This window comes from Rattus norvegicus, chromosome 1, assembly GCF_036323735.1.
Source record: "Rattus norvegicus strain BN/NHsdMcwi chromosome 1, GRCr8, whole genome shotgun sequence".
In the NCBI taxonomy this organism is placed as follows: domain Eukaryota; kingdom Metazoa; phylum Chordata; class Mammalia; order Rodentia; family Muridae; genus Rattus; species Rattus norvegicus.
Genome location: NC_086019.1, coordinates 119,943,387 through 119,959,443, shown reverse-complemented (window position 1 = coordinate 119,959,443; position 16,057 = coordinate 119,943,387). Strand labels below are relative to the sequence as shown.

The following is a 16,057-nucleotide window of genomic DNA, read 5'->3' as shown; positions in this document are numbered from 1 at the left end:
GGGACAGAGTCCCTGTCTCATACCGGACAAGCACGGCTTGGAGAGGAACTGAGTATGGAATATCAGATGAAGTTGGAAGAAGCCTAACATCGCCTGCCCTGAAGTCCTCAGTTGAAGCTCTCTTGCCTGAGGATACCTGAAGTGAAAGGTAAGAAACACTTGACTTTCCAAAGGAACTCAAAGTACTCAGGTGTTGATGGAGCTCGCAGGAGTTCCCAACCTTGAATCATGATCCTTTGGGACCTGGTTCAGGCTCACTGCCTGTGGCTACTCCTGTGATTGGAGAATAGGCCCATTGGTTCGTGGTAAAGGATGTGAATGTCTTGAATTCTGTTCGCTCACCAAACCTGATCTATTTTGAGTATACTAAGTGTCATGGCAGGGGGTACACCAGCGTGCTTGGATCGATGATGATTTCCAATAAAACATTCCTTGGAAAGCTGAACAAAATGAGTGAAAACTCAATACCGCCACTGTCATCGTGACTGAGGTCCAACACCTGGGATCACAAATGTCACTGAGGGACTCACATGGCCTCCATTCACCTTGCGAGACTTGGATCCAGTGAGAGAGCCTTCAGAATGTTCTTTGCTTGCCTAAATCACCAGAAATCATGGCCTAAATCAAGGCTTCACCTTTTGCTCTAATGATAACATGCTTTCCGGTTGAGGAGATCATTGTCAGTATCTTGGAAGTTAGCCCTACCAACTCCATCAGCAATAATGTATAGTAGGTTGTGAGGCAAGTGTAAGTTTAGCGGGGGCAGCATAGTTCAACAATGTACACTGGAATGTCAGGAAATGTGTTTCTGTCCGTGTCTGAATCCTTCGCATGAATGATAACCCTTCTGTTTCATAAAACAGAGATACATAACGGGAATGTTACAGGCGACATGTGGAATGAGGCAGTAGCAATTCTCAGGAAATATGGGAATGTGGACTCTTCCTGTGTGAAAACAAAGCTCTGTTTTCTTGAAAGACTGATTGTGGCCATGGCATTTAGGTTAGAAAGAGAGCCTTGGAATTTAAAAGGTTGGCATGTAGCCTTCTTGTCGGAGGATTCTAGAAGTGCATGCTTTCAAATGTCCAAGGATTCATACCACCTTTATGGATGTATGGAGAACACCCATTTTAATCCTAGTTTCTATGTTTATTGTTGGGACATTTTTTGTCAGTCTATCCGGGTAGTTTGCCACTAGTTCTTATGGATTGACTGTACCAAAATGGTCTGGACATACATCTCCTCCTCTTCTAGGATCTAAGAATGTGAGCATGCAAGTTTGTTTCTTACACACATTCCTTCTAGGAATTTTATATTTTGGTATGGCCGTAGAATATAGGCATGGAGTGTCTGCAGGATTATCTTTCCTTATGGTCTTGATGAGGCCTTGCTGAAGGTTAACTTGGCATTCTGGCTATGTGTTTTGGGGCTGAAGGTAGTCCTGATATCTTAGACATTGTTCTTTTCTCCAAGCAAATATCAACAAGAAATTGTGTTTCCATTTGATTATGAAAGTGAGCTGTATGCTTAGGATCATGCTGTTGATAATAACATATATCTCAGGGACTACAGGTTATGCTTGTGTTTGGTGACCTGAGAGGGTTTGAACAGACACTTTCTCTGTGGTGATCAATGTCAGATACCGCAGCAATAGCACTCACAGGAATTTAGTACCAGTCAAAATCTGAATAGGAGATATATGAGCATGGTCAGAGACAGAGAGAAAGAACAATTGTTGAAGAGGCTAAGCATGTGTGAGACAGAGGAAGACAGTGAGAGACAGAAAGAGAGAGGGGTGGGAGAGGGGGGGTGAAGTGGAAAAGAGGACACTGTGATATTAAAGCAGATATCTTGATTGAGAGAAATAAGGAAACCAAATAGAGAGAATGTGAGTGAGAAACTGAGAAGCTAGGAGAGTCACTGCAAGTCAATTTCAGAGAGAAAGTGAAGAAGCGAGAGAGAGAAAGAGTACATAAGAAGTCCATTCATCTAATGTGGATGAGAATCTTATATGATATTTGAATCGGTTCTCATCGAAGGCAGAGTAGGAATAATAGGTGTAGTATGTTATGATTATGGAGGGTGCTCCGATTGTGGCCAAAGCTATTAAGATTCTGGTGGTTTCCATGGGAAGAGTAAGGCCTGATTTTCTCTGTCATATCCGGCTGAACTGAGATTTACTTATTTTTGTAGACAACTTCCATTAAGCCATGTTGTTGGTCTCATTCTTTTGTGTACCTCGTGCCAATTTCTTTGGATGGTTCTCAAGTGATGTATATACTACTGTAGTTTTCGTTATCAGATATTGACTTCGTCCCATCTTAAGAACTTTGTTGCATGGTAACCTCCAGGAATTCGGTGATAGAATTGGGAAAATTATGTCCCCAAACAGTTCCTTGGAGGAAAAATATCTCTGATATGGATTGTGAGGGCAAATTTCTAGAGGACAGAAGGAGTGCTGAGAGAGCCCAAGTGTTCGATAAATTAAGAACTAACAACAATGCATCACAGTCTCCATGATTTGCAAGGAATCCAATAAAGTGGGGGAATGTGCTATTTGCTTTACTTTCAGGGACAGAGTCCCTGTCTCATACCAGACAAGCACGGCTTGGAGAGGAACTGAGTATGGAATATCAGATGAAGTTGGAAGAAGCCTAACATCGCCTGCCCTGAAGTCCTCAGTTGAAGCTCTCTTGCCTGAGGATACCTGAAGTGAAACGTAAGAAACACTTGACTTTCCAAAGGAACTCAAAGTACTCAGGTGTTGATGGAGCTCGCAGGAGTTCCCAACCTTGAATCATGATCCTTTGGGACCTGGTTCAGGCTCACTGCCTGTGGCTACTCCTGTGATTGGAGAATAGGCCCATTGGTTCGTGGTAAAGGATGTGAATGTCTTGAATTCTGTTCGCTCACCAAACCTGATCTATTTTGAGTATTCTAAGTGTCATGGCAGGGGGTACACCAGCGTGCTTGGATCGATGATGATTTCCAATAAAACATTCCTTGGAAAGCTGAACAAAATGAGTGAAAACTCAATACCGCCACTGTCATCGTGACTGAGGTCCAGCACCTGGGATCACAAATGTCACTGAGGGACTCACATGGCCTCCATTCACCTTGCGAGACTTGGATCCAGTGAGAGAGCCTTCAGAATGTTCTTTGCTTGCCTAAATCACCAGAAATCATGGCCTAAATTAAGGCTTCACCTTTTGCTCTAATGATAACATGCTTTCCGGTTGAGGAGATCATTGTCAGTATCTTGGAAGTTAGCCCTACCAACTCCATCAGCAATAATGTATAGTAGGTTGTGAGGCAAATGTAAGTTTAGCGGGGGCAGCATAGTTCAACAATGTACACTGGAATGTCAGGAAATGTGTTTCTGTCCGTGTCTGAATCCTTCGCATGAATGATAACCCTTCTGTTTCATAAAACAGAGATACATAACGGGAAGGTTACAGGCGACATGTGGAATGAGGCAGTAGCAATTCTCAGGAACTATGGGAATTGGACTCTTCCTGTGTGAAAACAAAGCTCTGTTTTCTTGAAAGACTGATTGTGGCCATGGCAATTAGGTTGGAAAGAGAGCCTTGGAATTTAAAAGGTTGGCATGTAGCCTTCTTGTCGGCGGATTCTAGAAGTGCATGCTTTCAAATGTCCCAGGATTCATACCACCTACATGGATGTATGGAGAACACCCATTTTAATCCTAGTTTCTATGTTTATTGTTGGGACATTTTTTGTCAGTCTATCCGGGTAGTTTGCCACTAGTTCTTATGGATTGACTGTACCAAAATGGTCTGGACATACATCTCCTCCTCTTCTAGGATCTAAGAATGTGAGCATGCAAGTTTGTTTCTTACACACACTCCTTCTAGGAATTTTATATTTTGGTATGGCCGTAGAAGATAGGCATGGAGTGTCTGCAGGATTATCTTTCCTTATGGTCTTGATGTGGCCTTGCTGAAGGTTAACTTGGCATTCTGGCTATGTGTTTTGGGGCTGATGGTAGTCCTGATATCTTAGACATTGTTCTTTTCTCCAAGCAAATATCAACAAGAAATTGTGTTTCCATTTGATTATGAAAGTGAGCTGTATGCTTAGGATCATGCTGTTGATAATAACATATATCTCAGGGACTACAGGTTATGCTTGTGTTTGGTGACCTGAGAGGGTTTGAACAGACACTTTCTCTGTGGTGATCAATGTCAGATACCGCAGCAATAGCACTCACAGGAATTTAATACCAGTCAAAACCTGAATAGGAGATATATGAGCATGGTCAGAGACAGAGAGAAAGAACAATTGTTGAAGAGGCTAAGCATGTGTGAGACAGAGGAAGACGGTGAGAGACAGAAAGAGAGAGGGGTGGGAGAGGGGGGGTGAAGTGGAAAAGAGGACACTGTGATATTAAAGCAGATATCTTGATTGAGAGAAATAAGGAAACCAAATAGAGAGAATGTGAGTTTGAAACTGAGAAGCTAGGAGAGTCACTGCAAGTCAATTTCAGAGAGAAAGTGAAGAAGCGAGAGAGAGAAAGAGTACATAAGAAGTCCATTCATCTAATGTGGATGAGAATCTTATATGATATTTGAATCGGTTCTCATCGAAGGCAGAGTAGGAATAATAGGTGTAGTATGTTATGATTATGGAGGGTTCTCCGATTGTGAGCAAAGCTATTAAGATTCTGGTGGTTTCCATGGGAAGAGTAAGGCCTGATTTTCTCTGTCATATCCGGCTGAACTGAGATTTACTTATTTTTGTAGACAACTTCCATTAAGCCATGTTGTTGGTCTCGTTCTTTTGTGTACCTCGTGCCAATTTCTTTGGATGGTTCTCAAGTGATGTATATACTACTGTAGTTTTCGTTATCAGATATTGACTTCGTCCCATCTTAAGAACTTTGTTGCATGGTAACCTCCAGGAATTCGGTGATAGAATTGGGAAAATTATGTCCCCAAACAATTCCTTGGAGGAAAAATATCTCTGATATGGATTGTGAGGGCAAATTTCTAGAGGACGGAAGGAGTGCTGAGAGAGCCCAAGTGTTCGATAAATTAAGAACTAACAACAATGCATCACAGTCTCCATGATTTGCAAGGAATCCAATAAAGTGGGGGAATGTGCTATTTGCTTTACTTTCAGGGACAGAGTCCCTGTCTCATACCGGACAAGCACGGCTTGGAGAGGAACTGAGTATGGAACATCAGATGAATTTGGAAGAACCCTAACATCGCCTGCCCTGAAGTCCTCAGTTGAAGCTCTCTTGCCTGAGGATACCTGAAGTGAAAGGTAAGAAACACTTGACTTTCCAAAGGAACTCAAAGTGCTCAGGTGTTGATGGAGCTCGCAGGAGTTCCCAACCTTGAATCATGATCCTTTGGGACCTGGTTCAGGCTCACTGCCTGTGGCTACTCCTGTGATTGGAGAATAGGCCCATTGGTTCGTGGTAAAGGATGTGAATGTCTTGAATTCTGTTCGCTCACCAAACCTGATCTATTTTGAGTATACTAAGTGTCATGGCAGGGGGTACACCAGCGTGCTTGGATCGATGATGATTTCCAATAAAACATTCCTTGGAAAGCTGAACAAAATGAGTGAAAACTCAATACCGCCACTGTCATCGTGACTGAGGTCCAGCACCTGGGATCACAAATGTCACTGAGGGACTCACATGGCCTCCATTCACCTTGCGAGACTTGGATCCAGTGAGAGAGCCTTCAGAATGTTCTTTGCTTGCCTAAATCACCAGAAATCATGGCCTAAATCAAGGCTTCACCCATTGCTCTAATGATAACATGCTTTCTGGTTGAGGAGATCATTGTCAGTATCTTGGAAGTTAGCCCTACCAACTCCATCAGCAATAATGTATAGTAGGTTGTGAGGCAAATGTAAGTTTAGCGGGGGCAGCATAGTTCAACAATGTACACTGGAATGTCAGGAAATGTGTTTCTGTCCGTGTCTGAAGCCTTCGCATGAATGATGACCCTTCTGTTTCATAAAACAGAGATACATAACGGGAAGGTTACAGGCGACATGTGGAATGAGGCAGTAGCAATTCTCAGGAACTATGGGAATGTGGACTCTTCCTGTGTGAAAACAAAGCTCTGTTTTCTTGAAAGACTGATTGTGGCCATGGCAATTAGGTTGGAAAGAGAGCCTTGGAATTTAAAAGGTTGGCATGTAGCCTTCTTGTCGGTGGATTCTAGAAGGACATGCTTTCAAATGTCCCAGGATTCATACCACCTTCATGGATGTATGGAGAACACCCATTTTAATCCTAGTTTCTATGTTTATTGTTGGGACATTTTTTGTCAGTCTATCCGGGTAGTTTGCCACTAGTTCTTATGGATTGACTGTACCAAAATGGTCTGGACATACATCTCCTCCTCTTCTAGGATCTAAGAATGTGAGCATGCAAGTTTGTTTCTTACACACACTCCTTCTAGGAATTTTATATTTTGGTATGGCCGTAGAAGATAGGCATGGAGTGTCTGCAGGATTATCTTTCCTTATGGTCTTGATGTGGCCTTGCTGAAGGTTAACTTGGCATTCTGGCTATGTGTTTTGGGGCTGATGGTAGTCCTGATATCTTAGACATTGTTCTTTTCTCCAAGCAAATATCAACAAGAAATTGTGTTTCCATTTGATTATGAAAGTGAGCTGTATGCTTAGGATCATGCTGTTGATAATAACATATATCTCAGGGACTACAGGTTATGCTTGTGTTTGGTGACCTGAGAGGGTTTGAACAGACACTTTCTCTGTGGTGATCAATGTCAGATACCGCAGCAATAGCACTCACAGGAATTTAATACCAGTCAAAACCTGAATAGGAGATATATGAGCATGGTCAGAGACAGAGAGAAAGAACAATTGTTGAAGAGGCTAAGCATGTGTGAGACAGAGGAAGACGGTGAGAGACAGAAAGAGAGAGGGGGGGGAGAGGGGGGGTGAAGTGGAAAAGAGGACACTGTGATATTAAAGCAGATATCTTGATTGAGAGAAATAAGGAAACCAAATAGAGAGAATGTGAGTTTGAAACTGAGAAGCTAGGAGAGTCACTGCAAGTCAATTTCAGAGAGAAAGTGAAGAAGCGAGAGAGAGAAAGAGTACATAAGAAGTCCATTCATCTAATGTGGATGAGAATCTTATATGATATTTGAATCGGTTCTCATCGAAGGCAGAGTAGGAATAATAGGTGTAGTATGTTATGATTATGGAGGGATCTCCGATTGTGAGCAAAGCTATTAAGATTCTGGTGGTTTCCATGTGAAGAGTAAGGCCTGATTTTCTCTGTCATATCCGGCTGAACTGAGATTTACTTATTTTTGTAGACAACTTCCATTAAGCCATGTTGTTGGTCTCGTTCTTTTGTGTACCTCGTGCCAATTTCTTTGGATGGTTCTCAAGTGATGTATATACTACTGTAGTTTTCGTTATCAGATATTGACTTCGTCCCATCTTAAGAACTTTGTTGCATGGTAACCTCCAGGAATTCGGTGATAGAATTGGGAAAATTATGTCCCCAAACAGTTCCTTGGAGGAAAAATATCTCTGATATGGATTGTGAGGGCAAATTTCTAGAGGACGGAAGGAGTGCTGAGAGAGCCCAAGTGTTCGATAAATTAAGAACTAACAACAATGCATCACAGTCTCCATGATTTGCAAGGAATCCAATAAAGTGGGGGAATGTGCTATTTGCTTTACTTTCAGGGACAGAGTCCCTGTCTCATACCGGACAAGCACGGCTTGGAGAGGAACTGAGTATGGAACATCAGATGAAGTTGGAAGAACCCTAACATCGCCTGCCCTGAAGTCCTCAGTTGAAGCTCTCTTGCCTGAGGATACCTGAAGTGAAAGGTAAGAAACACTTGACTTTCCAAAGGAACTCAAAGTGCTCAGGTGTTGATGGAGCTCGCAGGAGTTCCCAACCTTGAATCATGATCCTTTGGGACCTGGTTCAGGCTCACTGCCTGTGGCTACTCCTGTGATTGGAGAATAGGCCCATTGGTTCGTGGTAAAGGATGTGAATGTCTTGAATTCTGTTCGCTCACCAAACCTGATCTATTTTGAGTATACTAAGTGTCATGGCAGGGGGTACACCAGCGTGCTTGGATCGATGATGATTTCCAATAAAACATTCCTTGGAAAGCTGAACAAAATGAGTGAAAACTCAATACCGCCACTGTCATCGTGACTGAGGTCCAGCACCTGGGATCACAAATGTCACTGAGGGACTCACATGGCCTCCATTCACCTTGCGAGACTTGGATCCAGTGAGAGAGCCTTCAGAATGTTCTTTGCTTGCCTAAATCACCAGAAATCATGGCCTAAATCAAGGCTTCACCCATTGCTCTAATGATAACATGCTTTCTGGTTGAGGAGATCATTGTCAGTATCTTGGAAGTTAGCCCTACCAACTCCATCAGCAATAATGTATAGTAGGTTGTGAGGCAAATGTAAGTTTAGCGGGGGCAGCATAGTTCAACAATGTACACTGGAATGTCAGGAAATGTGTTTCTGTCCGTGTCTGAAGCCTTCGCATGAATGATGACCCTTCTGTTTCATAAAACAGAGATACATAACGGGAAGGTTACAGGCGACATGTGGAATGAGGCAGTAGCAATTCTCAGGAACTATGGGAATGTGGACTCTTCCTGTGTGAAAACAAAGCTCTGTTTTCTTGAAAGACTGATTGTGGCCATGGCAATTAGGTTGGAAAGAGAGCCTTGGAATTTAAAAGGTTGGCATGTAGCCTTCTTGTCGGTGTATTCTAGAAGTGCATGCTTTCAAATGTCCCAGGATTCATACCACCTTCATGGATGTATGGAGAACACCAATTTTAATCCTAGTTTCTATGTTTATTGTTGGGACATTTTTTGTCAGTCTATCCGGGTAGTTTGCCACTAGTTCTTATGGATTGACTGTACCAAAATGGTCTGGACATACATCTCCTCCTCTTCTAGGATCTAAGAATGTGAGCATGCATGTTTGTTTCTTACACACACTCCTTCTAGGAATTTTATATTTTGGTATGGCCGTAGAAGATAGGCATGGAGTGTCTGCAGGATTATCTTTCCTTATGGTCTTGATGTGGCCTTGCTGAAGGTTAACTTGGCATTCTGGCTATGTGTTTTGGGGCTGATGGTAGTCCTGATATCTTAGACATTGTTCTTTTCTCCAAGCAAATATCAAGAAGAAATTGTGTTTCCATTTGATTATGAAAGTGAGCTGTATGCTTAGGATCATGCGGTTGATAATAACATATATCTCAGGGACTACAGGTTATGCTTGTGTTTGGTGACCTGAGAGGGTTTGAACAGACACTTTCTCTGTGGTGATCAATGTCAGATACCGCAGCAATAGCACTCACAGGAATTTAGTACCAGTCAAAATCTGAATAGGAGATATATGAGCATGGTCAGAGACAGAGAGAAAGAACAATTGTTGAAGAGGCTAAGCATGTGTGAGACAGAGGAAGACAGTGAGAGACAGAAAGAGAGAGGGGTGGGAGAGGGGGGGTGAAGTGGAAAAGAGGACACTGTGATATTAAAGCAGATATCTTGATTGAGAGAAATAAGGAAACCAAATAGAGAGAATGTGAGTGAGAAACTGAGAAGCTAGGAGAGTCACTGCAAGTCAATTTCAGAGAGAAAGTGAAGAAGCGAGAGAGAGAAAGAGTACATAAGAAGTCCATTCATCTAATGTGGATGAGAATCTTATATGATATTTGAATCGGTTCTCATCGAAGGCAGAGTAGGAATAATAGGTGTAGTATGTTATGATTATGGAGGGTGCTCCGATTGTGGCCAAAGCTATTAAGATTCTGGTTGTTTCCATGGGAAGAGTAAGGCCTGATTTTCTCTGTCATATCCGGCTGAACTGAGATTTACTTATTTTTGTAGACAACTTCCATTAAGCCATGTTGTTGGTCTCATTCTTTTGTGTACCTCGTGCCAATTTCTTTGGATGGTTCTCAAGTGATGTATATACTACTGTAGTTTTCGTTATCAGATATTGACTTCGTCCCATCTTAAGAACTTTGTTGCATGGTAACCTCCAGGAATTCGGTGATAGAATTGGGAAAATTATGTCCCCAAACAGTTCCTTGGAGGAAAAATATCTCTGATATGGATTGTGAGGGCAAATTTCTAGAGGACGGAAGGAGTGCTGAGAGAGCCCAAGTGTTCGATAAATTAAGAACTAACAACAATGCATCACAGTCTCCATGATTTGCAAGGAATCCAATAAAGTGGGGGAATGTGCTATTTGCTTTACTTTCAGGGACAGAGTCCCTGTCTCATACCGGACAAGCACCGTTTGGAGAGGAACTGAGTATGGAACATCAGATGAAGTTGGAAGAAGCCTAACATCGCCTGCCCTGAAGTCCTCAGTTGAAGCTCTCTTGCCTGAGGATACCTGAAGTGAAAGGTAAGAAACACTTGACTTTCCAAAGGAACTCAAAGTGCTCAGGTGTTGATGGAGCTCGCAGGAGTTCCCAACCTTGAATCATGATCCTTTGGGACCTGGTTCAGGCTCACAGCCTGTGGCTACTCCTGTGATTGGAGAATAGGCCCAGTGGTTCGTGGTAAAGGATGTGAATGTCTTGAATTCTGTTCGCTCACCAAACCTGATCTATTTTGAGTATACTAAGTGTCATGGCAGGGGGTACACCAGCGTGCTTGGATCGATGATGATTTCCAATAAAACATTCCTTGGAAAGCTGAACAAAATGAGTGAAAACTCAATACCGCCACTGTCATCGTGACTGAGGTCCAGCACCTGGGATCACAAATGTCACTGAGGGACTCACATGGCCTCCATTCACCTTGCGAGACTTGGATCCAGTGAGAGAGCCTTCAGAATGTTCTTTGCTTGCATAAATCACCAGAAATCATGGCCTAAATCAAGGCTTCACCTTTTGCTCTAATGATAACATGCTTTCCGGTTGAGGAGATCATTGTCAGTATCTTTGAAGTTAGCCCTACCAACTCCATCAGCAATAATGTATAGTAGGTTGTGAGGCAAATGTAAGTTTACCGGGGGCAGCATAGTTCAACAATGTACACTGGAATGTCAGGAAATGTGTTTCTGTCCGTGTCTGAAGCCTTCGCATGAATGATAACCCTTCTGTTTCATAAAACAGAGATACCTAACGGGAAGGTTACAGGCGATATGTGGAATGAGGCAGTAGCAATTCTCAGGAACTATGGGAATGTGGACTCTTCCTGTGTGAAAAGAAAGCTCTGTTTTCTTGAAAGACTGACTGTGGCCATGGCATTTAGGTTGGAAAGAGAGCCTTGGAATTTAAAAGGTTGGCATGTAGCCTTCTTGTCGGAGGATTCTAGAAGTGCATGCTTTCAAATGTCCAAGGATTCATACCACCTTCATGGATGTATGGAGAACACCCATTTTAATCCTAGTTTCTATGTTTATTGTTGGGACATTTTTTGTCAGTCTATCCGGGTAGTTTGCCACTAGTTCTTATGGATTGACTGTACCAAAATGGTCTGGACATACATCTACTTCTCTTCTAGGATCTAAGAATGTGAGCATGCAAATTTGTTTGTTACACACACTCCTTCTAGGAATTTTATAATTTGGTATGGCCGTAGCAGATAGGCATGGTGTGTCTGCGGGATTATCTTTCCTTATGGTCTTGATGTGGCTTTGCTGAAGGTTAACTTGGCATTTTGGCTATGTGTTTTGGGGCTGATGGTAGTCCTGTTATCTTAGACAATGTTCTTTTCTCCAAGCAAATATCAACAAGAAATTGTGTTTCCATTTGATTATGGAAGTGAGCTGTATGCTTAGGATCATGCTGTTGATAATAACATATATCTCAGGGACTACAGGTTATGCTTGTGTTTGGTGACCCTAGAGGGTTTGAACAGACACTTTCTCTGTGGTGATCAATGTCAGATACCACAGCAATAGCACTCACAGGAATTTAGTACCAGTCAAAACCTGAATAGGAGATATATGAGCATGGACAGAGACAGAGAGAAAGAACAATTGTTGAAGAGGCTAAGCATGTGTGAGACAGAGGAAGACAGTGAGAGACAGAAAGAGAGAGCGGGGGAAAGAGGGAGGGTGAAGTGGAAAAGAGGACACTGTGATATTAAAGCAGATATCTTGATTGAGAGAAATAAGGAAACCAAATAGAGAGAATGTGAGTGAGAAACTGAGAAGCTAGGAGAGTCACTGCTAGTCAATTTCAGAGAGATAGTGAAGATGCGAGATAGAGAAAGAGTACATAAGAAGTCCATTCATCTAATGTGGATGAGAATCTTATATGATATTTGAATCGGTTCTCATCGAAGGCAGAGTAGGAATAATAGGTGTAGTATGTTATGATTATGGAGGGTGCTCCGATTGTGGCCAAAGCTATTAAGATTCTGGTGGTTTCCATGGGAAGAGTAAGGCCTGATTTTCTCTGTCATATCCGGCTGAACTGAGATTTACTTATTTTTGTAGACAACTTCCATTAAGCCATGTTGTTGGTCTCATTCTTTTGTGTACCTCGTGCCAATTTCTTTGGATGGTTCTCAAGTGATGTATATACTACTGTAGTTTTCGTTATCAGATATTGACTTCGTCCCATCTTAAGAACTTTGTTGCATGGTAACCTCCAGGAATTCGGTGATAGAATTGGGAAAATTATGTCCCCAAACAGTTCCTTGGAGGAAAAATATCTCTGATATGGATTGTGAGGGCAAATTTCTAGAGGACGGAAGGAGTGCTGAGAGAGCCCAAGTGTTCGATAAATTAAGAACTAACAACAATGCATCACAGTCTCCATGATTTGCAAGGAATCCAATAAAGTGGGGGAATGTGCTATTTGCTTTACTTTCAGGGACAGAGTCCCTGTCTCATACCGGACAAGCACGGCTTGGAGAGGAACTGAGTATGGAACATCAGATGAAGTTGGAAGAAGCCTAACATCGCCTGCCCTGAAGTCCTCAGTTGAAGCTCTCTTGCCTGAGGATACCTGAAGTGAAAGGTAAGAAACACTTGACTTTCCAAAGGAACTCAAAGTGCTCAGGTGTTGATGGAGCTCGCAGGAGTTCCCAACCTTGAATCATGATCCTTTGGGACCTGGTTCAGGCTCACTGCCTGTGGCTACTCCTGTGATTGGAGAATAGGCCCATTGGTTCGTGGTAAAGGATGTGAATGTCTTGAATTCTGTTCGCTCACCAAACCTGATCTATTTTGAGTATACTAAGTGTCATAGCAGGGGGAACACCAGCGTGCTTGGATCGATAATGATTTCCAATAAAACATTCCTTGGACAGCTGAACAAAATGAGTGAAAACTCAATACCGCCACTGTCATCGTGACTGAGGTCCAGCACCTGGGATCACAAATGTCACTGAGGGACTCACATGGCCTCCATTCACCTTGCGAGACTTGGATCCAGTGAGAGAGCCTTCAGAATGTTCTTTGCTTGCCTAAATCACCAGAAATCATGGCCTAAATCCAGGCTTCACCTTTTGCTCTAATGATAACATGCTTTCCGGTTGAGGAGATCATTGTCAGTATCTTTGAAGTTAGCCCTACCAACTCCATCAGCAATAATGTATAGTAGGTTGTGAGGCAAATGTAAGTTTAGCGGGGGCAGCATAGTTCAACAATGTACACTGGAATGTCAGGAAATGTGTTTCTGTCCGTGTCTGAATCCTTCGCATGAATGATAACCCTTCTGTTTCATAAAACAGAGATACATAACGGGAAGGTTACAGGCGACATGTGGAATGAGGCAGTAGCAATTCTCAGGAACTATGGGAATTGGACTCTTCCTGTGTGAAAACAAAGCTCTGTTTTCTTGAAAGACTGATTGTGGCCATGGCAATTAGGTTGGAAAGAGAGCCTTGGAATTTAAAAGGTTGGCATGTAGCCTTCTTGTCGGAGGATTCTAGAGGTGCATGCTTTCAAATGTCCCAGGATTCATACCACCTTCATGGATGTATGGAGAACACCCATTTTAATCCTAGTTTCTATGTTTATTTTTGGGACATTTTTTGTCAGTCTATCCGGGTAGTTTGCCACTAGTTCTTATGGATTGACTGTAGCAAAATGGTCTGGACATACATCTCCTCCTCTTCTAGGATCTAAGAATGTGAGCATGCAAGTTTGTTTCTTACACACACTCCTTCTAGGAATTTTATATTTTGGTATGGCCGTAGAAGATAAGCATGGAGTGTCTGCAGGATTATCTTTCCTTATGGTCTTGATGAGGCCTTGCTGAAGGTTAACTTGGCATTCTGGCTATGTGTTTTGGGGCTGATGGTAGTCCTGATATCTTAGACATTGTTCTTTTCTCCAAGCAAATATCAACAAGAAATTGTGTTTCCATTTGATTATGAAAGTGAGCTGTATGCTTAGGATCATGCTGTTGATAATAACATATATCTCAGGGACTACAGGTTATGCTTGTGTTTGGTGACCTGAGAGGGTTTGAACAGACACTTTCTCTGTGGTGATCAATGTCAGATACCGCAGCAATAGCACTCACAGGAATTTAGTACCAGTCAAAACCTGAATAGGAGATATATGAGCATGGTCAGAGACAGAGAGAAAGAACAATTGTTGAAGAGGCTAAGCATGTGTGAGACAGAGGAAGACGGTGAGAGACAGAAAGAGAGAGGGGTGGGAGAGGGGGGGTGAAGTGGAAAAGAGGACACTGTGATATTAAAGCAGATATCTCGATTGAGAGAAATAAGGAAACCAAATAGAGAGAATGTGAGTTTGAAACTGAGAAGCTAGGAGAGTCACTGCAAGTCAATTTCAGAGAGAAAGTGAAGAAGCGAGAGAGAGAAAGAGTACATAAGAAGTCCATTCATCTAATGTGGATGAGAATCTTATATGATATTTGAATCGGTTCTCATCGAGTGCAGAGTAGGAATAATAGGTGTAGTATGTTATGATCATGGAGGGTGCTCAGATTGTGGCCAAATCTATTAAGATTCTGGTGGTTTCCATGGGAAGAGTAAGGCCTGATTTTCTCTGTCATATCCGGCTGAACTGAGATTTACTTATTTTTGTAGACAACTTCCATTAAGCCATGTTGTTGGTCTCATTCTTTTGTGTTCCTTGTGCCAATTTCTTTGGATGGTTCTCAAGTGATGTATATACTACTGTAGTTTTCGTTATCAGATATTGACTTCGTCCCATCTTAAGAACTTTGTTGCATGGTAACCTCCAGGAATTCGGTGATAGAATTGGGAAAATTATGTCCCCAAACAGTTCCTTGGAGGAAAAATATCTCTGATATGGATTGTGAGGGCAAATTTCTAGAGGACGGAAGGAGTGCTGAGAGAGCCCAAGTGTTCGATAAATTAAGAACTAACAACAATGCATCACAGTCTCCATGATTTGCAAGGAATCCAATAAAGTGGGGGAATGTGCTATTTGCTTTACTTTCAGGGACAGAGTCCCTGTCTCATACCGGACAAGCACGGCTTGGAGAGGACCTGAGTATGGAACATCAGATGAATTTGGAAGAACCCTAACATCGCCTGCCCTGAAGTCCTCAGTTGAAGCTCTCTTGCCTGAGCATACCTGAAGTGAAAGGTAAGAAACACTTGACTTTCCAAAGGAACTCAAAGTGCTCAGGTGTTGATGGAGCTCGCAGGAGTTCCCAACCTTGAATCATGATCCTTTGGGACCTGGTTCAGGCTCACTGCCTGTGGCTACTCCTGTGATTGGAGAATAGGCCCATTGGTTCGTGGTAAAGGATGTGAATGTCTTGAATTCTGTTCGCTCACCAAACCTGATCTATTTTGAGTATACTAAGTGTCATGGCAGGGGGTACACCAGCGTGCTTGGATCGATGATGATTTCCAATAAAACATTCCTTGGAAAGCTGAACAAAATGAGTGAAAACTCAATACCGCCACTGTCATCGTGACTGAGGTCCAGCTCCTGGGATCACAAATGTCACTGAGGGACTCACATGGCCTCCATTCACCTTGCGAGACTTGGATCCAGTGAGAGAGCCTTCAGAATGTTCTTTGCTTGCCTAAATCACCAGAAATCATGGCCTAAATCAAGGCTT

General features: G+C 42.5%; 1 long non-coding RNA gene and 7 other non-coding genes across 8 annotated transcripts in view; all 8 read left to right on the top strand.

The window, feature by feature from the left end:
- Positions 1-357: 357 nt before the first annotated feature.
- LOC134483355 (uncharacterized) overlaps positions 358-16,057 on the top strand; it is a 73,301-nt gene continuing 57,601 nt past the window's right edge. Inside the window, exons 1-4 of the long non-coding RNA XR_010060219.1 lie at positions 358-2,719; positions 5,143-5,289; positions 7,714-7,860; positions 10,285-15,573. This is a non-coding gene — a long non-coding RNA (uncharacterized LOC134483355). The remainder of the gene's footprint in view (positions 2,720-5,142; positions 5,290-7,713; positions 7,861-10,284; positions 15,574-16,057) is intronic.
- LOC134485478 (small nucleolar RNA SNORD116) lies at positions 402-494 on the top strand. The gene has a single exon (XR_010063516.1). It is a non-coding gene; the product is annotated as a small nucleolar RNA SNORD116 (small nucleolar RNA).
- LOC134485477 (small nucleolar RNA SNORD116) lies at positions 2,973-3,065 on the top strand. The gene has a single exon (XR_010063515.1). It is a non-coding gene; the product is annotated as a small nucleolar RNA SNORD116 (small nucleolar RNA).
- On the top strand, positions 5,543-5,635 carry LOC134485476 (small nucleolar RNA SNORD116). Its single transcript, XR_010063514.1, has one exon. It is a non-coding gene; the product is annotated as a small nucleolar RNA SNORD116 (small nucleolar RNA).
- On the top strand, positions 8,114-8,206 carry LOC134485475 (small nucleolar RNA SNORD116). The gene has a single exon (XR_010063513.1). It is a non-coding gene; the product is annotated as a small nucleolar RNA SNORD116 (small nucleolar RNA).
- Positions 10,685-10,777, top strand: LOC134485474 (small nucleolar RNA SNORD116). Its single transcript, XR_010063512.1, has one exon. It is a non-coding gene; the product is annotated as a small nucleolar RNA SNORD116 (small nucleolar RNA).
- Positions 13,257-13,349, top strand: LOC134485526 (small nucleolar RNA SNORD116). Its single transcript, XR_010063564.1, has one exon. It is a non-coding gene; the product is annotated as a small nucleolar RNA SNORD116 (small nucleolar RNA).
- On the top strand, positions 15,827-15,919 carry LOC134485473 (small nucleolar RNA SNORD116). The gene has a single exon (XR_010063511.1). It is a non-coding gene; the product is annotated as a small nucleolar RNA SNORD116 (small nucleolar RNA).